At 35.3% G+C, this 24,575-nt stretch overlaps 1 long non-coding RNA gene across 1 annotated transcript; it reads right to left on the minus strand.

The window, feature by feature from the left end:
- Positions 1–5,012: 5,012 nt before the first annotated feature.
- LOC146729028 (uncharacterized) lies at positions 5,013–6,562 on the minus strand. Its single transcript, XR_014928303.1, has 2 exons — positions 5,682–6,562; positions 5,013–5,457 (listed from the first exon to the last, which is right to left on the minus strand). It is a non-coding gene; the product is annotated as an uncharacterized LOC146729028 (long non-coding RNA).
- Between the last annotated feature and the right edge of the window lie 18,013 nt (positions 6,563–24,575).

The following is a 24,575-nucleotide window of genomic DNA, read 5'->3' on the forward strand; positions in this document are numbered from 1 at the left end:
GATGTAGCCAACTAAATTATTGTTCAGTATTTGTTTTCATATTATATTTGTTGTACTAATGACATTTCTAGTATCAGTTAAATGGTTACGTATTATTAGAGACTTAAATTATAGCCAAATTTGCACAGGTGTGTGGTAATCGCCATACGGTATTCTAATAAATATGCTGCGCACAATCGATAATAAGCAGTGTTTCTATTATGTGTTTTGAGTTGAAACATGTTTGGAGATTTTGCTTTCGAAAGTGTTTCAAATTAAACATTTTTCGAGAGAATGATTACATCGCATGCCACAATGCTCAGATGTGATTGGTACTACAACCACAGTTCGCCAAATGCGAAGTATCAAAATCCACCTGGCCACGAGGTAGTTAATCCACCGCATGTCTCGATTTCCAGTTGTACATAGGTTAAGACCATATAAGGGTACAATTAATTATTCCACACCCTGGTGCTTGACAAAAAACTAGTTTCTGAATGTAATGTCTTGACCATATGTTTACTGTGTAATGTTTACTTACGAGTCTTTTCTCCCAATTTTGTTAACACTGCTTGCATAAAGTTCAATGCATTAGTCCATAAATGTCATATAAATAAACACTTCAATGAAACATTTGTGTCCCCGTAAAACAGTATTTCAGTGTGAAAAAGTACATTTTCGTGTGTTTACAATATCCTTTATTTTCATTAAAAAGTGCTTTAATAACTTCCAAAATCCCATTTAAAAAATAGAATATACAGGTAATAAAAAATACACGTGTTTTATAATACACATGTTTTTTTATTGCAACAGTGTGCTTTCAATTAAATTATTACCTTAAGGTTACCTTAATATGGGAAGACAGGTTTGCACGAACAGTCATATTTCTAGCTAGAGTTACTGTAGTATGAGCTGACATGTTTCTATCTAGAGTTACTGTGGTATGAGCTGACATGTTTCTGTCTGGAGTTACTGTAGTATGAGCTGACATGTTTCTATCTAGAGTTACTGTAGTATGAGCTGACATGTTTCTATCTAGAGTTACTGTAGTATGAGCTGACATGTTTCTGTCTAGAATTACTGTCAGTAATATGAGCTGACATGTTTCTATCTAGAGTTACTATAGTATGAGCTGACAGGTTTCTGTCTAGAGTTACTATAGTATGAGCTGACATGTTTCTATCTAGAGTTACTGTAGTATGAGCTGACATGTTTCTATCTAGAGTTATTGAAGTATGAGCTGACGCATGTTTCTATCTAGAGTTACTGTAGTATGAGCTGACATGTTTCTATCTAGAGTTAAAATAGTATGAGCTGACATGTTTCTATCTAGAGTTACTGTAGTATGAGCTGACATATTTCTAGCTAGAGTTAAAGTAGTATGATCTGACATGTTTCTATCTAGAGTTATTGAAGTATGAGCTGACGCATGTTTCTATCTAGAGTTACTATAGTATGAGCTGACATGTTTCTGTCTAGAGTTACTATAGTATGAGCTGACATGTTTCTATCTAGAGTTACTGTAGTATGAGCTGACATGTTTCTATCTAGAGTTATTGAAGTATGAACTGACGCATGTTTCTATCTAGAGTTACTGTAGTATGAGCTGACATGTTTCTATCTAGAGTTAAAGTAGTATGAGCTGACATGTTTCTATCTAGAGTTACTGTAGTATGAGCTGACATATTTCTAGCTAGAGTAAAAGTAGTATGATCTGACATGTTTCTATCTAGAGTTACTGTAGTATGAGCTGACATGCTTCTTTCTAGAATTACTGTAGTATGAGCTGACATGTTTCTATCTAGAGTTACTGTAGTATGAGCTGACATGTTTCTATCTAGAGTTAAAGTAGTATGAGCTGACATGGTTCCACTGCATGACAATTTGAATTTCCGTCTTAACTGCTTGCCGGATTAGCAACATGTTTTGCAGTAAACCTGTTGTTTAAATTTGGGTGTGTAAACGTTCGAATTTCCCTTGCGTAACCGTCGAAACTGAAACAACGTAAATTTAGAAGTTGTGCATTTTAATTGGACGAGCATGGACGTCACGAAAGTGTAAACCAGTGTAAACAGCGGAAATTTCCAAATTTGCTGTCGTTTTACGCTGAACTTAAAGAACTGATATACTACTTTGCCCATTGTATATTTTAGCGTAAATTGACTGGCAAATCTGAGATTGTCGTCAGTAGTTTAGGACACACTATAGGGACGACCATGAGGGCGCTGTTCACACTCGGTGGTGATGACGTCATACGGGGATGTTTGACGTCACAATGGGTGCCCGTGCATAGATGAGCATAAATAATGACGTCACAATGGGAATTCGTGCATAAATTAGCATAAATGAGCGACCATGACCGTAAAGGGGTTAATTTGAATGAGGATGACGTCACAATGGGATACTGTGAATACATTTGCATACATAAAATATATTTGAATACGAGGTCGTGTTGATGTCATCGTGAATACATTTGCATAAATTACCATCAATTTTTGTAATTATTTATTAATTGGATTATTTTTGATTTTTTAATTATTTTTAATTGGACGAGCATGGACGTCACGAAAGATTTTTCAGAATGTATCGTAAAGGGCGCTTACACACATACGCTAATAAATCCACGGCATTTTGAAAACTAACGGAGTTTATTGCACAAAAGAAGTAAACAAGAATGAAATATTGACATAGAGTATACATTCATGGCGTGGTTGAGTTTTTTTTAACGCCACGAAAAAAAACATACAATGTGAGTATGAAAAATAGTTGCATAGCGCGTAAATGTATAGTGTGATTCAATATTTCTTGACACCTCGAAAAATACGTACATACATGTAAATGTGCGGCGTGGTTAAATTCATTTTTCACGCCACGAGAAATACAAGTACATAAACGATTCTATTAAAAACACGGAAGAGTGAAAAGTCAATAATAATAGTAAACAGTGAACAATAAAAATAATTCATTCTATATATACATATGATGTTCATTGTTTATATTTCTTACTTCATATTTGCTTTTTTTCTTGTTTGAGTAAATTATTTTTAACGGCACAAAAAAAAAATACGAGTACATAAACGATTCGATTAAAAACACAGAAAAGAAAAACGTCAATAATAGTAAACAGTGAACAATATATAATAATTCATTCTATATATACATGTTCATTTTTACATTTCTTACATCCTTTCAATGAGTCAAGCAGCCTATACACCTTTTTTTTCTTATTCCATCCCTCTAATCAGAACCGCTCATCTGTCATAGAAGAAAAAGAGAGAGAGAGAATAATATTAAAAAACGATGGTTATATAAAGAGGGTTATGTGTTGGAAATTTAAAAGTATGAGTCACCCCGTAAAACTGTGGTCATAAACCGGCTAAAATGCAAAGTATGCCAAATTGGTTGATCGACGTACAGTTTGGTTTTCAAAAAAATGGCGGACTATGCTACTATGAGTTAAGATATATATTTACCTGGTCGTTTCACAGAATAACTTTGACATACATAATCATCACATGGAATGAGTTTTCGTTTTCCCTCGGCAAAGAAGATCTACGCAAAGAGTCATACAGAACGTATTGGCCACACATGGCTTGAAAGTATTCGATGATTGTAGATCCACGTTCGAGAAATCTTTTAAATTCTGTGACATGACTACCGTACGAGTAAAAATAGTCATCAGTGTTTGATACGAGCGATGTGTATTACTCCAAAGCACACTCGTGAATGCCAGTTTGAACTAAATCACACGATTAAGTTTAAGGCATAGGGGTTATTTATAACTCGCTCGTCATATGTGTTCTCAACGTGAAATAGACATCCCACGTAGATGACAAACAACAGATGTTGGTGTATTTGTATATTTATGTTATCTAAAACATGAACACTCTCAAGCAGGGATATTGAATAGGGTTTCAAGTTTAAAGCGTTACCCATATGCATGAATTTCGACCTGCGTGTATTGAATCGCGCCTGGACATAACAAACATCAAGCAAACAAGCCTGATCTCGTTTATGGCGATTAGTTGTATACTGTTCCATTCGTGGCAGTGTGAATTACTACAGAGTTGAAATTCACCATGAATGAAAGTCGAAATACTCACATATTTCTAACATCAGTCACTTATAACAGGACTTGACATTCTGTTGACCCCAGGCGCTATCAGTCAATTCACTTATTTTTATCGATTAGACTTTGCTAAAATACTACCGTAATTTTCGACATATAACAAAACCACATGGCCCACAGTGGAGAGATTTGATCTCCCTAATAGATGAAATAAAACACGTACGTATGGACATTATCGAAGCGTTCAATCCCATCGTTTTGTCTTTTTCAGATTTGATAACGTCAGACCTGGGTCAACTTGATTCAGACCACATGAATCTTACCCAGGCAGTATGATGATTCCAGTAGTTTAACATGGACTATAGGTACGACCATGAGGGCGCTGTTCATAATCGGATGCGATGACATCATACGAACAGCGCCCTCATGGTCGTACCTATAGTCCATCTTTAGCATAAATAATGACGTCACAATGGGAATTCGTGCATAAATTAGCATAAATGAGGACCAATGCCGTAAAGGGATCATTTGAATGAAGATGACGTCACAATGGGATATTGTGAATACATTTGCATACATAAAATAGATGTGAATACGAGGTCGTGTCGAGGTCATCGTGACATTTGCATAAATTACTATCAATTTTTTTAATTATTTTTTTTTTTTTTTTTTTTTTTTAATTATTTTAAATTTTTTTTTTAATTGGACAGGCGTGGACGAAAGATTTTAGCATAAATGAGGACCAATGCCGTAAGGGAAATTGTGCATACATTTGCATACATAAAATAGATGTGAATACGAGGTCGTGTCGAGGTCATCGTGAATACATTTGCATAAACTACCATCAATTTTTTTTAATTATTTTTAATTATTTTTTTAATTGGACAGGCGTGGACGAAAGATTTTCAGAATATATCGTAGAGGGCGCTCACACATACACACACACGTTAATAAATACACGTCATTTTGAAAACTAATGGAGTTTATTGCACAAAAGAAGTAAACAAGAATGAAATATTGACATGGAGTATATATTTATGACATGGTTGAGTATTTTTTAACGTCACAAAAAAACATACGATGTGAGTAAGGAAAATAGTTGCGTAGTGTATAAATGTTTAGCGTGATTAAATATTTCTTTGTTAACACCTCGAAAAATACGTAGATACATGTAAATGTGCGGCGTGGTTAAATTTATTTTTAATGCCACAAAAAATACGAGTACATAAACGATTCGATTAAAACACAGAAACGAGAAAAGCCAATAATAGTAAACATTGATCAATAAAAAATAATTCATTCTATATATACATATGTTGTTTATTTTTACATTTCTTACTTCCTTTCAATGAGTCAAGCAGTCTGTACACTTTTTTTTTTATTCCATCACTATAATCAGAATCGCTCATCTGTCGTACAAGAAAGAGAGAGAGAGAGGATAATATTAAAAACCGATAGTTATATAAAGAAAGTATAAGTTATGTGTTGAAAATTTAATAGTATGAATTATCCCGTAAAACTGCGGTCATCAATCCGCTAAAATGCAAAGTATGCAAAATCGGTTGATCGACGTACAGTTTGTTTTTCAAAAAAATGGCGGACTACGCTACTATGAGTTAAAATGTATAATTACCTGATCGTTTCACAGAATAACTTTTGACATACATAATCATCACACGGAATGAGTTTACGGTGTAACGTAGCGATTTTCGTTTTTCCCTCGACGAAGAAAATATGTCCTCGCTTCTTGCCAAAGATTCAAAGGCGGTAGACCAAGTTTGACCTTCCGTGAAAAGTTCATCTCATGGACACTACGAGTCATACAGGACGTATTGGCAACACATGGCTTGAAAGTATTTGATGATTGTAGATCCACGTACGTGAAATCTTATAAATTCCATGACATGACTACCGTACGAGTCATAATAGTCTTCGTGGTAAGGGTATTTCAGACAGAAAGTGGCCCAACGCGTTCCACTCGCGAATATCAACGGTGTTTGATATAAGCGATGTGTATCATTCCGAAGCACACTTGTGAATGCCAGTCTGAACTCAATCACAAGATTAAATGTAAGGCGTGTCTAGTCCTAAGTGTTCCCATGGAACTATAAACCCCGGTTTATAGTTCCATGGTGTTCCCAACGTGAAATAGACCTCCCACGTAGATGATAAACAACAGATGTTGGTATATTTATGTTATCTAAAACATGAACACTCACAAACAGCCTGAGGGATATCGAGTTTCAAGTTGAAAGCGTGAATTTCGACCTGCGTGTATGGGATACTGATAACATGACTCGACATTCTGTTGACCCCGGCACTATCAGTCAATTCACTGACTTAAACCACAGTCACTCTACTAGGACGGTTAGGAAGCGCCGCGTCATTCTATTGTACCCACCCTTGTCTCCATAAACATTGAAACAAGAGAGGTGTTAACGAGTTAAGAAGTCATTAGCATTAAACAGGCGACGGAAAACACGCGATAAATCATGAGACAGTGCGAGAGTTGCGTCATTTCCCCCCACAAAGCATTGCAATACATGGCACTTTGACCTTTCAACGAAGAGCAGTCTCAAATGCGGAAATGAACATGCTTTGTATATACACGTTTTTCGCGAGAAAATCTTGCTGTCTTGTATGGCATTCTGAAATTATAAATAGTTAATAGAATACTATATTAGTGAATTTCCCCCAAAAGTCGCCCCTGTCTCGACTGAATCAAAACATGTTGAACGGGATTTGTATCAGTCGTCAAATAAAGCGAATGGAGGGATATGAAAGCACGACAATCAAAAATCTTTTTTGTCCAATTACCTCCTATGAAAACTATGCAATAAAGCAACACGGCGACCACCTCCATAGACGAAAACATGCAAAACTTCGCCATAAAGTTACTCTAAAAACACACAAAAAATACGAGAATGGACAAAGGAATATTGTAAAGGTTTGCAGACATCAATGTTTTTAGCGATAAAATTGTTTCTAAACTGAGTGAGGGGTTTATTTTACGGACCGAAAGACTGTTAGAGATCAAGACAAAGAGACTGTCAACAAAACACCGTTTTTCTCGAGTAAAGCATCTTCAAGATTGCAAAAGAATGCTCATCTGAAAAATACAATATCACTCCTAGTCACAGTTCAGTTGAGATTGTAGTTTGATGTAAAAATAAAGCACAATTTAAAACAGTTCACGGTCTTCTCGAGGGTCTTCTCGAGCAACATCGAACGCAATAAATAATGGTGAAAAATAGTGCATTCCAATGACAAATACGTCATAGTTTTGAGACCAGCATAGGTTCTCAGAAGCTGCTCGTTCACACCTTTAACCAATAGAGCTTCCTAACCGTCCTAGTAGAGTGACTCCTAGTAGAGTGACTGTGCTTAAATTATTTTTATCAATTAGCCTTTGCTAAAATACTACCGTCATTTTCCACGTCATTAAAAAAACATGCCCCGCAGTGGAGGGATTTGAAATAAAACACGTTCAATCTCGTAATGACGCGTTCTCCGTGTCAATGTTACGATTATACTCGAAATTGACTATTTGGGGGATACAAACTGGGTCAACTTGATTCAGTCAACATGAATCTGACCCAGGCAGTATGATGATTCCAGTCCGTCACCAATTCACTTGTCTGAAAAGGCACACCCCAAGGGTGTATGACGCCTTGTCTCAATTCAGGCCGAATCAAAGACTGTGCACGCCGTCGATCTATATCTGTGATCGATGTAGACGAGAAACATTCCACCACTCTGATCGTTTTTATATCATCGGTAATTCAGTGTACCGCTCGAATGTAATGCATCAATCAATAGTTTAGTTTTGAAGGTTTATTTTACAATAACTGGAAAACCGACCGAAATCGCGAAATTTTAGGATTCAATCTTTACTCAGTCAAACATCAAAACTAAGTATTCAGTTCATTCTCTCTTCACTAATAAAATGGCAGTACTCAGCAAACTATCATTCATCGTTTTTTTAAACATCATTTCGAGTATCCACGATTTCGAAATACTAGAAGAGGCAAGAACGAACGTTACATTTGAATGGTCAAATGACAAGGGGCTGACCCCGCTCGAACGTGCAACAGAATGTATTAAATACATTGACCCATTTGAAAAACAGAGTCAACCTCAAAACATTGAGAGCCATAGCCGATGCTTCAAACAACGAGTTTCTCTTCAAATGGTTCAAAACCAAATTAAATGAAGCACTATGATTAGTCACAAATTACGCTGACATCCTTAGCAGCCTGGCAAAAGAAATCACTCAACTAACCACACCACCAGATTCAAATTTCCACGATCAACGACAAAAAAGAAACATTATAGACGATCTCCTGTTCGAGGTAACGGCCTTGGCTTGGCTACAAAGAGACAATTGTAGTTACTAGCTCGAGAAATTGACCCATATTTCTAAGACAAAATTAACCAAATTTTGAAATTATACATATTTTAATACCAAACTTGTTATTTTTACCAACAAACTACTGAATCACAGTATATATAATAACGTATACCATTGACAAATTCAGACTCCGCTTATAAATTATACTCGATTATGTCTTTACCACTAATTTAAAATAAACAGTTATATTGGAAAGAATGAGATGAAATTTTATTATTATCATTGTAGATTCAATAAGCAAACTGGAAGCGGGTCAAGAAATCGTAAATGTTTCATATTATAGAGATGGTGCGTAGTTTGTTCTTTGACGGTAAACACGTACGCATTTTCAATGGCGAACATCGACCAGTAATAATGGCATACACTTTGTATGCTAATTCATGTTTAATAAAATGCGCTAAGTTTTGATTATTCCCAAGATGTACAGAGAGCACTCGCTTATCCATTAGACAGATTCCACTATACAATTATAATATCCTGACCGCATTGTTTAAACTCTCGTAAATCGACTGTTTGACGTGACTGGGGCACCGGTGGACGAGAAATGCGTGCGTGCACATTACATTTCGTTAACACTTTCATTCATAATAGTATCACTTGCAATATGGCGTAATATCAATCGACGATCCTCAAAATACTGTATGTATGTATGCACGTTGTAGTTCGAATGATTAGATATTTCTTTTATTTTGCCATTTTTGTCGATTCTTTCATTATGAACAGTGTTGACTTGCTCTCGAAATAAATACTTTACACCGATGTTACCGTTTGTAATGTTTATAGTGTATACGTGAAAGATATTCGCCTTTGAAATAATAATTGAAGACACAACTATATAGTCTTCAAATCAGCTGGGTGTTATTATTGAAGTAACGCACGACGCGTGATATTGTTTTAATGGGGTCTGATCGCGTTTCATAACTCCTGTATTGAATAATGCCATGAATCAAATTGTCCTAACAACATGGTAAACACGGGTCAGCAATAAGTAGCTATTTTATCGGTGAGGAAAGATCTGCTTCTTGATTGCGATTATGATTATGTCTAATATAATTTATAATAATCTATTACTCTACGTACACAACTTGAAGCGGGCTTTTCAATTCAACTCACTGCGGCCGTACACAACATGGCTAGTTCCCCCTTCGAAAGAGTGCGTGCGTGTGCTGCGTTAGCAACACTATCTGTGACCACTGAGCTTTTCAAATATTTACAAAGCACGATGTGATAACTGAGGTGGTAAACTGACCATGATGTCAATATCCAACCATCTAATTTGCACAATAATAATTAAAATTGAAACCGTATTCATGCGTGGGATCTTGGTTGGAAATACAACGAAGTAACAAAAAACCAGCAAAGTGTAACAATAATAAAATCACAAACATGTGAATGTAAAGCAAAAAAAAAAAAATATTTGGTGGTTGGTTTAGGCATTTGGCATTTTAGGATTTTTTTTTTCTTATCGTGCCCTGAATCAGATGTGGACGAATGTTCCTAGCTCAATGATTGTTTTGTCATTTTAACTTTTTTAGTATACCTGTTAGGTGTTCATCATCTGTCCTAAAGTTGATTTTATTGTATTTAATATTTTAATCATGATTTTTTTTGTTTCTTATTGTATAGATTACAAATGAGAAGATATTGTTTTTCGTTCACTGTTTTGTCATTTTAACTTTTTTAGTATACCTGTTAGGTGTTCATCATCTGTCCTAAAGTTGATTTTATTGTATTTAATATTTTAATCATGATTTTTTTTTGTTTCTTATTGTATAGATTACAAATGAGAAGATATTGTTTTTCGTTCACAATTTTCTAGTTGTCACAAACTGAGCAAATTCAGTCTTCAGCTATAAGATTATATACAATAAAGTAACAAAAATAAGCAATGTGTAACAATAATAAAATCACAAACATTTGAATGTAAAGAAAAACAAATTATTTTGTGATTGGTTTAGACATCTGGTATTTTAGTTTTTTTTCTTGTCGTAACCTGAAACAGATGTGGACGAATTTTCCTAGCTCAATGATTATTTTGTCATTTTAACTTCTTAGTATATCTGTTAGGTGTTCATCGTCCGTCCTAAAGTTGATTTTATTGTATTTAATATTTTAATCATGATTATTTCGTTCCTCCATGTATAGATTACAATTGAGAAGTTGTTTTTCGTTCTCAATTTTCTAGTTGTCACAAACTGGGCAAATTTAGTCTTCAGCTATAAAGTTATTATATCTACCCCCTTTCCATTTTAAGGGTATGAGCCCTTATTCCGAGTTTCGCCTTAGCGCAGCACTATGTTTTAGATTTTTGATTGTGGTGAGATATTTTTTTATATGCAAATTCTGTTTTAATTTTTCTGTAAGTTCGTAACTTGTTTTTATGATGTGTACTTTTATTTGCATCGTGTAATGTTTCTGTGCTATGAATTTCTAAAGGATTTTTCGAATTACCTGTCAATGTTTCAATGATTTTCTTTTTTGTCATCCTGAGATTTATGTGTATTCCAAAATATTTTTTTCCATAGTCAAATTGTCTAAAATCTGATTCATGTCTTTTACAAGGATATTTTCTCAACTCTAGCAGGCTTGCCAAATTTCTTGGTTTGCTATTTACTTTGATTCATGTCTTTTACCCAGTTGTCTTTTCCCTTTTCGTCAATATGTATTCCAAGTTTGTGAGCTTCGTGAACTAGCGAGTTTGGGTTAGAATTATTTATTTTGATCCAATATTTCAATCTAGTTGCTATGGGGGAGGATATTTTCCCAACTCTAGCAGGCTAGCGAAATTTCTTGCTTTGCTATTTAATTTTAGAAGGTATTTGCAGTAATATATTTTCATTTTTTTTCCATTGGTCTAGACACAAATTAGGAATATTCATCGTAAAACAAGAATGGCATACATATTGACGAAAAGGGAAAAGACAACTGGGTAAAAGACATGGATCAAAGTAAATAGCAAACCAAGAAATTTGGCAAGCCTGCTAGAGTTGAGAAAATATCCTTGTAAAAGACATGAATCAGATTTTAAACAATTTGACTATGGAAAAAATAATATTTGGAATACACATAAATCTCAGGATGACAAAAAAGAAAATCATTGAAATATTGACAGGTAATTCGAACAATCCTTTAGAAATTCATAGCACAGAAACATTACACGATGCAAATAAAAGTACACATCATAAAAACAAGTTACGAACCTACAGAAAATTAAAACAGAATTTGCATATAAAAAATATCTCACCACAATCAAAAATCTAAAACATAGTGCTGCGCTAAGGCGAAACTCGGAATAAGGGCTCATACCCTTCAAATGGAAAGGGGTAGATATAATAACATTATAGCTGAAGACTAAATTTGCCCAGTTTGTGACAACTAGAAAATTGAGAACGAAAAACAACTTCTCAATTGTAATCTATACATGGAGGAACGAAATAATCATGATTAAAATATTAAATACAATAAAATCAACTTTAGGACGGACGATGAACACCTAACAGATATACTAAGAAGTTAAAATGACAAAATAATCATTGAGCTAGGAAAATTCGTCCACATCTGTTTCAGGTTACGACAAGAAAAAAAACTAAAATACCAGATGTCTAAACCAATAACACAATAATTTGTTTTTCTTTACATTCAAATGTTTGTGATTTTATTATTGTTACACATTGCTTATTTTTGTTACTTTATTGTATATAATCTTATAGCTGAAGACTGAATTTGCTCAGTTTGTGACAACTAGAAAATTGTGAACGAAAAACAATATCTTCTCATTTGTAATCTATACAATAAGAAACAAAAAAAAATCATGATTAAAATATTAAATACAATAAAATCAACTTTAGGACAGATGATGAACACCTAACAGGTATACTAAAAAAGTTAAAATGACAAAACAGTGAACGAAAAACAATATCTTCTCATTTGTAATCTATACAATAAGAAACAAAAAAAATCATGATTAAAATATTAAATACAATAAAATCAACTTTAGGACAGATGATGAACACCTAACAGGTATACTAAAAAAGTTAAAATGACAAAACAATCATTGAGCTAGGAACATTCGTCCACATCTGATTCAGGGCACGATAAGAAAAAAAAAATCCTAAAATGCCAAATGCCTAAACCAACCACCAAATATTTTTTTTTTTTTGCTTTACATTCACATGTTTGTGATTTTATTATTGTTACACTTTGCTGGTTTTTTGTTACTTCGTTGTATTTCCAACCAAGATCCCACGCATGAATACGGTTTCAATTTTAATTATTATTGTGCAAATTAGATGGTTGGATATTGACATCATGGTCAGTTTACCACCTCAGTTATCACATCGTGCTTTGTAAATATTTGAAAAGCTCAGTGGTCACAGATAGTGTTGCTAACGCAGCACACGCACGCACTCTTTCGAAGGGGGAACTAGCCATGTTGTGTACGGCCGCAGTGAGTTGAATTGAAAAGCCCGCTTCAAGTTGTGTACGTAGAGTAATAGATTATTATAAATTATATTAGACATAATCATAATCGCAATCAAGAAGCAGATCTTTCCTCACCGATAAAATAGCTACTTATTGCTGACCCGTGTTTACCATGTTGTTAGGACAATTTGATTCATGGCATTATTCAATACAGGAGTTATGAAACGCGATCAGACCCCATTAAAACAATATCACGCGTCGTGCGTTACTTCAATAATAACACCCAGCTGATTTGAAGACTATATAGTTGTGTCTTCAATTATTATTTCAAAGGCGAATATCTTTCACGTATACACTATAAACATTACAAACGGTAACATCGGTGTAAAGTATTTATTTCGAGAGCAAGTCAACACTGTTCATAATGAAAGAATCGACAAAAATGGCAAAATAAAAGAAATATCTAATCATTCGAACTACAACGTGCATACATACATACAGTATTTTGAGGATCGTCGATTGATATTACGCCATATTGCAAGTGATACTATTATGAATGAAAGTGTTAACGAAATGTAATGTGCACGCACGCATTTCTCGTCCACCGGTGCCCCAGTCACGTCAAACAGTCGATTTACGAGAGTTTAAACAATGCGGTCAGGATATTATAATTGTATAGTGGAATCTGTCTAATGGATAAGCGAGTGCTCTCTGTACATCTTGGGAATAATCAAAACTTAGCGCATTTTATTAAACATGAATAAGCATACAAAGTGTATGCCATTATTACTGGTCGATGTTCGCCATTGAAAATGCGTACGTGTTTACCGTCAAAGAACAAACTACGCACCATCTCTATAATATGAAACATTTACGATTTCTTGACCCGCTTCCAGTTTGCTTATTGAATCTACAATGATAATAATAAAATTTCATCTCATTCTTTCCAATATAACTGTTTATTTTAAATTAGTGGTAAAGACATAATCGAGTATAATTTATAAGCGGAGTCTGAATTTGTCAATGGTATACGTTATTATACGTACTGTGATTCAGTAGTTTGTTGGTAAAAATGACAAGTTTGGTATTAAAATATGTATAATTTCAAAATTTGGTTAATTTTGTCTTAGAAATATGGGTCAATTTCTCGAGCTAGTAACTACAATTGTCTCTTTGTAGCCAAGCCAAGGCCGTTACCTCGAACAGGAGATCGCCTATAATGTTTCTTTTTTGTCGTTGATCGTGGAAATTTGAATCTGGTGGTGTGGTTAGTTGAGTGATTTCTTTTGCCAGGCTGCTAAGGATGTCAGCGTAATTTGTGACGAATCATAGTGCTTCATTTAATTTGGTTTTGAACCATTTGAAGAGAAACTCGTTGTTTGAAGCATCGGCTATGGCTCTCAATGTTTTGAGGTTGACTCTGTTTTTCAAATGGGTCAATGTATTTAATACATTCTGTTGCACGTTCGAGCGGGGTCAGCCCCTTGTCATTTGACCATTCAAATGTAACGTTCGTTCTTGCCTCTTCTAGTATTTCGAAATCGTGGATACTCGAAATGATGTTTAAAAAAACGATGAATGATAGTTTGCTGAGTACTGCCATTTTATTAGTGAAGAGAGAATGAACTGAATACTTAGTTTTGATGTTTGACTGAGTAAAGATTGAATCCTAAAATTTCGCGATTTCGGTCGGTTTTCCAGTTATTGTAAAATAAACCTTCAAAACTAAACTATTGATTGATGCATTACATTCGAGCGGTACACTGAATTACCGATGATATAAAAACGATCAGAGTGGTGGAATGTTTCTCGTCTACATCGATCACAGATATAGATCGACGGCGTGCACAGTCTTTGATTCGGCCTGAATTGAGACAAGGCGTCATACACCCTTGGGGTGTGCCTTTTCAGACAAGTGAATTGGTGACGGACTGGAATCATCATACTGCCTGGGTCAGATTCATGTTGACTGAATCAAGTTGACCCAGTTTTTATCCCCCAAATAGTCAATTTCGAGTATAATCGTAACATTGACACGGAGAACGCGTCATTACGAGATTGAACGTGTTTTATTTCAAATCCCTCCGCTGCGGGCCATGTTTTTTTTAATGACGTGGAAAATGACGGTAGTATTTTAGCAAAGGCTAATTGATAAAAATAATTTAAGCACAGTCACTCTACTAGGAGTCACTCTACTAGGACGGTTAGGAAGCTCTATTGGTTAAAGGTGTGAACGAGCAGCTTCTGAGAACCTATGCTGGTCTCAAAACTATGACGTATTTGTCATTGGAATGCACTATTTTTCACCATTATTTATTGCGTTCGATGTTGCTCGAGAAGACCCTCGAGAAGACCGTGAACTTTTTTAAATTGTGCTTTATTTTTACATCAAACTACAATCTCAACTGAACTGTGACTAGGAGTGATATTGTATTTTTCAGATGAGCATTCTTTTGCAATCTTGAAGATGCTTTACTCGAGAAAAACGGTGTTTTGTTGACAGTCTCTTTGTCTTGATCTCTAACAGTCTTTCGGTCCGTAAAATAAACCCCTCACTCAGTTTAGAAACAATTTTATCGCTAAAAACATTGATGTCTGCAAACCTTTACAATATTCCTTTGTCCATTCTCGTATTTTTTGTGTGTTTTTAGAGTCACTTTATGGCGATGTTTTGCATGTTTTCGTCTATGGAGGTGGTCGCCGTGTTGCTTTATTGCATAGTTTTCATAGGAGGTAATTGGACAAAAGAGATTTTTGATTGTCGTGCTTTCATATCCCTCCATTCGCTTTATTTGACGACTGATACAAATCCCGTTCAACATGTTTTGATTCAGTCGAGACAGGGGCGATTTTTGGGGGAAATTCACTAATATAGTATTCTATTAACTATTTATAATTTCAGAATGCCATACAAGACAGCAAGATTTTCTCGCGAAAAACGTGTATATACAAAGCATGTTCATTTCCGCATTTGAGACTGCTCTTCGTTGAAAGGTCAAAGTGCCATGTATTGCAATGCTTTGTGGGGGAAAATGACGCAACTCTCGCACTGTCTCATGATTTATCGCGTGTTTTCCGTCGCCTGTTTAATGCTAATGACTTCTTAACTCGTTAACACCTCTCTTGTTTCAATGTTTATGGAGACAAGGGTGGGTACAATAGAATGACGCGGCGCTTCCTAACCGTCCTAGTAGAGTGACTGTGGTTTAAGTCAGTGAATTGACTGATAGTGCAGGGGTCAACAGAATGTCGAGTCATGTTATCAGTATCCCATACACGCAGGTCGAAATTCACGCTTTCAACTTGAAACTCGATATCCCTCAGGCTGTTTGTGAGTGTTCATGTTTTAGATAACATAAATATACCAACATCTGTTGTTTATCATCTACGTGGGAGGTCTATTTCACGTTGGGAACACTTAGGACTAGACACGCCTTACATTTAATCTTGTGATTGAGTTCAGACTGGCATTCACAAGTGTGCTTCGGAATGATACACATCGCTTATATCAAACACCGTTGATATTCGCGAGTGGAACGCGTTGGGCCACTTTCTGTCTGAAATACCCTTACCACGAAGACTATTATGACTCGTACGGTAGTCATGTCATGGAATTTATAAGATTTCACGTACGTGGATCTACAATCATCAAATACTTTCAAGCCATGTGTTGCCAATACGTCCTGTATGACTCGTAGTGTCCATGAGATGAACTTTTCACGGAAGGTCAAACTTGGTCTACCGCCTTTGAATCTTTGGCAAGAAGCGAGGACATATTTTCTTCGTCGAGGGAAAAACGAAAATCGCTACGTTACACCGTAAACTCATTCCGTGTGATGATTATGTATGTCAAAAGTTATTCTGTGAAACGATCAGGTAATTATACATTTTAACTCATAGTAGCGTAGTCCGCCATTTTTTTGAAAAACAAACTGTACGTCGATCAACCGATTTTGCATACTTTGCATTTTAGCGGATTGATGACCGCAGTTTTACGGGATAATTCATACTATTAAATTTTCAACACATAACTTATACTTTCTTTATATAACTATCGGTTTTTAATATTATCCTCTCTCTCTCTCTTTCTTGTACGACAGATGAGCGATTCTGATTATAGTGATGGAATAAAAAAAAAAAATGTGTACAGACTGCTTGACTCATTGAAAGGAAGTAAGAAATGTAAAAATAAACAACATATGTATATATAGAATGAATTATTTTTTATTGATCAATGTTTACTATTATTGGCTTTTCTCGTTTCTGTGTTTTAATCGAATCGTTTATGTACTCGTATTTTTTGTGGCATTAAAAATAAATTTAACCACGCCGCACATTTACATGTATCTACGTATTTTTCGAGGTGTTAACAAAGAAATATTTAATCACGCTAAACATTTATACACTACGCAACTATTTTCCTTACTCACATCGTATGTTTTTTTGTGACGTTAAAAAAATACTCAACCATGTCATAAATATATACTCCATGTCAATATTTCATTCTTGTTTACTTCTTTTGTGCAATAAACTCCATTAGTTTTCAAAATGACGTGTATTTATTAACGTGTGTGTGTGTGTGTGTGTGTGTGTGTGTGTGTATGTGTGAGCGCCCTCTACGATATATTCTGAAAATCTTTCGTCCACGCCTGTCCAATTAAAAAAATAATTAAAAATAATTAAAAAAAAATTGATGGTAATTTATGCAAATGTATTCACGATGACCTCGACACGACCTCGTATTCACATTTATTTTATGTATGCAAATGTATGCACAATTTCCCTTACGGCATTGGTCCTCATTTATGCTAAAATCTTTCGTCCACGCCTGTCCAATTAAAAAAAATTAAAAATAATTAAAAAAAAAAAAAAAAAAAAAAATAATTAAAAAAATTGATAGTAATTTATGCAAATGTCACGATGACCTCGACACGACCTCGTATTCACATCTATTTTATGTATGCAAATGTATTCACAATATCCCATTGTGACGTCATCTTCATTCAAATGATCCCTTTACGGCATTGGTCCTCATTTATGCTAATTTATGCACGAATTCCCATTGTGACGTCATTATTTATGCTAAAGATGGACTATAGGTACGACCATGAGGGCGCTGTTCGTATGATGTCATCGCATCCGATTATGAACAGCGCCCTCATGGTCGTACCTATAGTCCATGTTAAACTACTGATTCCAGTCCATCACCAATTCACTTGTCTGAAAAGGCACACCCCAAGAGTGTATGACGCCTTGTCTCAATTCAGGTTGAATCAAAGACTGTGCACGCCATCGATCTATATCTGTGATCGGTGTAGACGAGAAACATTCCATCACTCTGATCGTTTCTATATCATCGGTAAATCAGTGTAAGCACCAATCAATAGTTTATTTTTGAAGGTTTATTTTACAATGACTGGAAAACCGACCGAAATCGCGAAATGTTAGGATTCAATCTTTACTCAGGCAACCATCAAACCTATTTAGTTCATTCTCTCTTCACTAATGAAATGGCAGTACACAGCAAACTATCATTCATCGTTTTTTTATAGATCATTTGGAGTATCCACGATTTCGAAATACTAGAAGAGACAAGAACGAACGTTACATTTGAATGCTCAAATGACAAGGGGCTGACCCCGCTTGAATGTGCAACAGAATGTATTAAATGCATTGACCCATTTGAAAGACAGAATCAACCTCGAAACATTGAGAGCCATAGCCGATGCTTCAAAAAACGAGTTTCTCTTCAAATGGTTCAAAACCAAATTAAATGAAGCACTGTGATTCGTCACAAATTACGCTGACATCCTTAGCAGCCTGGCAAAAGAAATCACTCAACTAACCTCACCACCAGATTCAAATTTCCACGATCAACATCAAAAAAGAAACATTATAAGCGAACTCCTGTTCGAGGTAACGGGCTTGGCTTGGCTACAAAGAGACAATTGAAGTTACTAGCTCAAATTGACCACTTTGAAACGAGACATCTAGCCAATCATCATCATCAAGACATCGGCTCAGATACTGTACGCCTCAGCAAAACAGCCGATTGACGAATTCGTGGACTCAAATTCCAAATAAACAATCCTGACATAATACTTAAACTACGTTCCTTGCAAGAACGTGTGGACGTCAACACAACTTTTCTGGAGATCCACGAGATGAAGGACACAATATTTTGTATATCTGTTTATTACTGTTGATAGAACACATTTTATGAATGAATTGGTTTTCCGATTTGAAAAACATTGAGTACGTATTCATGCGTTAATTAATAATGTTCAACCCATTGAATTTGTGTCTCACCCACAAAAAAAATCAGAACAGCATTACTAGACATCTATATATTTCTGAGACAAAATTAACCAAATTTCGAAATTATACATATTTTAATACCAAACTTGCTATTTTTACCATCAAACTACTGAATCATTGTACATATAATTAAGTATACCATTGACAAATTCACACTCCGCTTATAAATTATACGCGATTATGTCTTTACCAATCATTACTCAGCTCATCATTCATGATTCGATTGACCACGTTCTGAATAATTTGTACACACAGATAAACTGATTATTGCGATATACATGTACTTCTTGTTTTCACTCCAAAACTTACTGCTTATTTGCTCCCTCAATCAAAAGCTGTTTTACTTGGGATTGACGTTTCCACGTTAAACTGATGTGACGACATGTCAGTCATCAACGTTTTTCAGAAAGGGTGACAGTCGAAATGTAGGACACCACTAATTTAAAATAAACAGTTATATTGGAGAGAATGAGATGAAATTTTATTATTATCATTGTAGATTCAATAAGCAAACGGGAAGCGGGTCAAGAAATCGTAAATGTTTCATATTATAGAGATGGTGCGTAGTTCATTCTTTGACGGTAAACACGTACGCATTGCATACAGAGTCTTTTCAATGGCGAACATCGACCAGTAATAATGGCATACACTTTGTATGCTAATTCATGTTTAATAAAATGCGCTAAGTTTTGATTATTGCCAAGATGTACAGGGAGCACTCGCTTATCCATTAGGCAGATTCCAATATACAATTATAATATCCTGACTGTATTGTTTACTCTCTCGTAAATCGACTGTTTGACGTGACTGGGGCACCGGTGGACGAGGAATGCGTGCGTGCACGTTACATTTCATCAACACTTTCATTGATGATAGTATCATTTGCAACATGGCGTAATATCAATCGACGATCCTCAGAATACTGTATGTATGTATGCACGTTGCAGTTCGAATGATTAGATATTTTTTTTATTTTGCCATTTTTGTCGATTCTTTCATTATGAACAGTGTTGACTTGCTCTCGAAGTAAATACTTTTACACCGATGTTACCGTTTGTAATGTTTATAGTGTGTACATGAAAGATATTCTCCTTTGAAATAATAATTGAAGGCACAACTATATAGTCTTCAAATCAGCTGGGTGTTATTATTGAAGTAACGCATGAGGCGTGATATTGTTGTAATGGGTGTCTGATCGCGTTTCATAACTCCTGTATTGAAAAATGCCATGAATCAAATTGTCCTAACAACATGGTAAACACGGGTCAGCAATAAGTAGCAATTTTATCGGTGAGGAAAGATCTGCTTCTTGATTGAGATTATGATTATGTCTAATATAATGTATAATAATCTATTACTCTACGTACACAACTTGAAGCGGGCATTTCAATTCAACTCACTGCGGCCGTACACAACATGGCTAGTTCCCCCTTCGAAAGAGTGTGTGCGTGTGTTGCGTTAGCAACACTATCTGTGACCACTGAGCTTGTCAAATATTTACAAAGCACGATGTGATAACTGAGGTGGTAAACTGACCATGATGTCAATATTCAATTTTTGCACAATAATAATTAAAATTGAAACCGTATTCATGCGTGGGATCTTGGTTGGAAATACAACGAAGTAACAAAAAAACAGCAAAGTGTAACAATAATAAAATCACAAACATGTGAATGTAAAGCAAAAAAAAATATGTGGTGGTTGGTTTAGGCATCTGGTATTTTAGTGTTGTTTTTTTCTTGTCGTAACCTGAAACAGATGTGGACGAATTTTCCTAGCTCAATGGTTGTTTTGTCATTTTAACTTTTTAGTATACCTGTTAGGTGCTCATCGTTGATTTTATTGTATTTAATATTTTAATCATGATTTTTCGTTCCTCCATGTATAGATTACAATTGAGAAGTTGTTTTTTGTTCTCAATTTTCTAGTTGTCACAAACTGGGCAAATGTAGTCTTCAGCTATATAGTTATTATATCTACTCCTTTCGATTTGAAGGGTATGGGCCCTTATTCCGAGTTTCGCTCTAGCACAGCACTATGATTTAGATTTTTGACTGTGGTGAGATATTTTTCATATGCAAATTCTGTTTTATTTTTTCTGTAGGTTCGTAACTTGTTTATATGATTTGTACTTTTATTTGCATCATGTAATGTTTTTGTGCTATGGATTTCAAAGGATTGTTTGAATTACCTATCAATGTTTCAATGATTTTCTTTTTTGTCATCCTGAGATTTATGTGTATTCCAAAATATTTTTTTCCATACTCAAATTGTCTAAAATCTGATTCATGTCTTTTACAAAGATATTTTCTCAACTCTAGCAGGCTTGCCACATCGTGCTTTGTAAATATTTGACAAGCTCAGTGATCACAGATAGTGTTGCACACACTCTTTCGAAGGGGAACTAGCCATGTTGTGTACGGCCGCAGTGAGTTGAATTGAAAAGCCCGCTTCAAGTTGTGTACGTAGAGTAAAAAAATATTATACATTATATTAGGCATAATCATAATCTCAATCAAGAAGCAGATCTTTCCTCACCGATAAAATAGCTACTTATTGCTGACCCGTGTTTACCATGTTGTTAGGACAATTTGATTCATGGCATTTTTCAATACAGGAGTTATGAAAAGCGATCAGACCCCCATTACAACAATATCATGCCTCATGCGTTACTTCAATAATAACACCCAGCTGATTTCAAAGGAGAATATCTTTCACGTACACACTATAAACATTACAAACGGTAACATCGGTATAAACGTATTTATTTCGAGAGCAAGTCAACACTGTTCATAATGAAAGAATCGACAAAAATGACAAAATAAAAGAAATATCTAATCATTCGAACTACAACGTGCATACATACATACATACATACAGTATTCGGAGGATCGTCGATTGATATTACGCCATATTGCAATTGATACTATCATCAATGAAAGTGTTGATGAAATGTAACGTGCACGCACGCATTCCTCGTCCACCGGTGCCCCAGTCACGTCAAACAGTCGATTTACGAGAGTGTAAACAATACAGTCAGGATATTATAATTGTATATTGGAATCTGCCTAATGGATAAGCGAGTGCTCCCTGTACATCTTGGCAATAATCAAAACTTAGCGCATTTTATTAAACATGAATTAGCATACAAAGTGTATGCCATTATTACTGGTCGATGTTCGCCATTGAAAAGACTCTGTATGCAATGCGTACGTGTTTACCGTCAAAGAACGAACTACGCACCATCTCTATAATATGAAACATTTACGATTTCTTGACCCGCTTCCCGTTTGCTTATTGAATCCACAATGATAATAATAACATTTCATCTCATTCCCTCCAATATAACTGTTTATTTTAAATTAGTGGTGTCCTACATTTCGACTGTCACCCTTTCTGAAAATCGTTGATGACTGACATGTCGTCACATCAGTTTAACGTGGAAACGTCAATCCCAAGTAAAACAGCTTTTGATTGAGGGATCAAATAAGCAGTAAGTTTTGGAGTGAAAACAAGAAGTACATGTATATCGCAAAAATCAGTTTATCTGTGTGTACAAATTATTCAGAACGTGGTCAATCGAATCATGAATGATGAGCTGAGTAATGATTGGTAAAGACATAATCGAGTATAATTTATAAGCGGAGTGTGAATTTGTCAATGGTATACGTAATTATATGTACAGTGATTCAGTAGTTTGAAGGTAAAAATAGCAAGTTTGGTATTAAAATATGTATAATTTCGAAATTTGGTTAATTTTGTCTCAGAAATATGTAGATGTCTAGTAATGCTGTTCTGATTTTTTTTGTGGGTGAGACACAAATTCAATGGGTTGAACATTATTAATTAACGCATGAATGCGTACTCAATGTTTTTCAAATCGGAAAACCAATTTATTCATAAAATGTGTTCTATCAACAGTAATAAACAGATATACAAAAAATTGTGTCCTTCATCTCGTGGATCTCCAGAAATGTTGTGTTGACGTCCACACGTTCTTGCAAGGAACGCAGTTTAAGTATTATGTCAGGATTGTTTATTTGGAATTTGAGTCCACGAATTCGTCAATCGGCTGTTTTGCTGAGGCGTACAGTATCTGAGCCGATGTCGTGATGATGATGATCGGCTAGATGTCTCGTTTCAAAGTGGTCAATTTGAGCTAGTAACTTCAATTGTCTCTTTGTTGCCAATCCAAGCCTGATATCTCGAACAGAAGTTCGCTTATAATGTTTCTTTTTTGTTGTTGATCGTGGAAATTTGAATCTGGTGGTGAGGTTAGTTGAGTGATTTCTTTCGCCAGGCTGCTAAGGATGTCAGCGTAATTTGTGAAGAATCACAGTGCTTCATTTAATTTTATTTTGAACAATTTGAAGAGAAACTCGTTTTTTGAAGCATCGGCTATGGCTCTCAATGTTTCGAGGTTGATTCTGTCTTTCAAATGGGTCAATGCATTTAATACATTCTGTTGCACATTCAAGCGGGGTCAGCCCCTTGTCATTTGACCATTTAAATGTAACGTTCGTTCTTGCCTCTTCTAGTATTTCGAAATCGTGGATACTCGAAATGATGTTCAAAAAAACGATGAATGATAGTTTGCAGTGTACTGCCATTTCATTAGTGAAGAGAGAATGATCTAAATAGGTTTGATGGTAGACTGAGTAAAGATTGAATCCGAAAATTTCGCGATTTCGGTCGGTTTTCCAGTCATTGTAAAATAAACCTTCAAAAATAAACTATTGATTGATGCGTACACTGAATTACCGATGATATAGAAACGATCAGAGTGGTGGAATGTTTCACGTCTAAACCGATCACAGATATAGATCGACGGCGTGCACAGTCTTTGATTCGACCTGAATTGAGACAAGGTGTCATACACTCTTGGGGTGTGCCTTTTCAGACAAGTGAATTGGTGACGGACTGGAATCATCATAATGCCTGGATAAGATTCATGTTGACTGAATCAAGTTGACCCAGTGTTTATCCCCCAAAGAGTCAATTTGAAGTATAATCGTAACATTGGCATGGGGAACGCGTCATTTTATTTACGAGATTATTTTGGCAGGAGGTCTGACGTTATCAAATCTGAAAAAGACAAAACGATGGGATTGAACGCTTCGATAATGTCCATACGTACGTGTTTTATTTCATTTATTTGGGAGATCAAATCCCTCCGCTGTGGGCCATGTGGTTTAGTTATATGTCGAAAATGACGGTAGTATTTTAGCAAAGTCTTATCGATAAAAATAAGCGAATTGACTGATAGCGCCTGGGGTCAACAGAATGTCAAGTCCTGTTATAAGTGACTGATGTTTGAAATATGTGAGTATTTCGTTGCGTAGATCTTCTTTGCCAGGGAAAACGAAAACTCATTCC

This window comes from Saccoglossus kowalevskii, chromosome 22, assembly GCF_978046115.1.
Source record: "Saccoglossus kowalevskii chromosome 22, keSacKowa6.1, whole genome shotgun sequence".
Lineage (NCBI taxonomy): Eukaryota > Metazoa > Hemichordata > Enteropneusta > Harrimaniidae > Saccoglossus > Saccoglossus kowalevskii.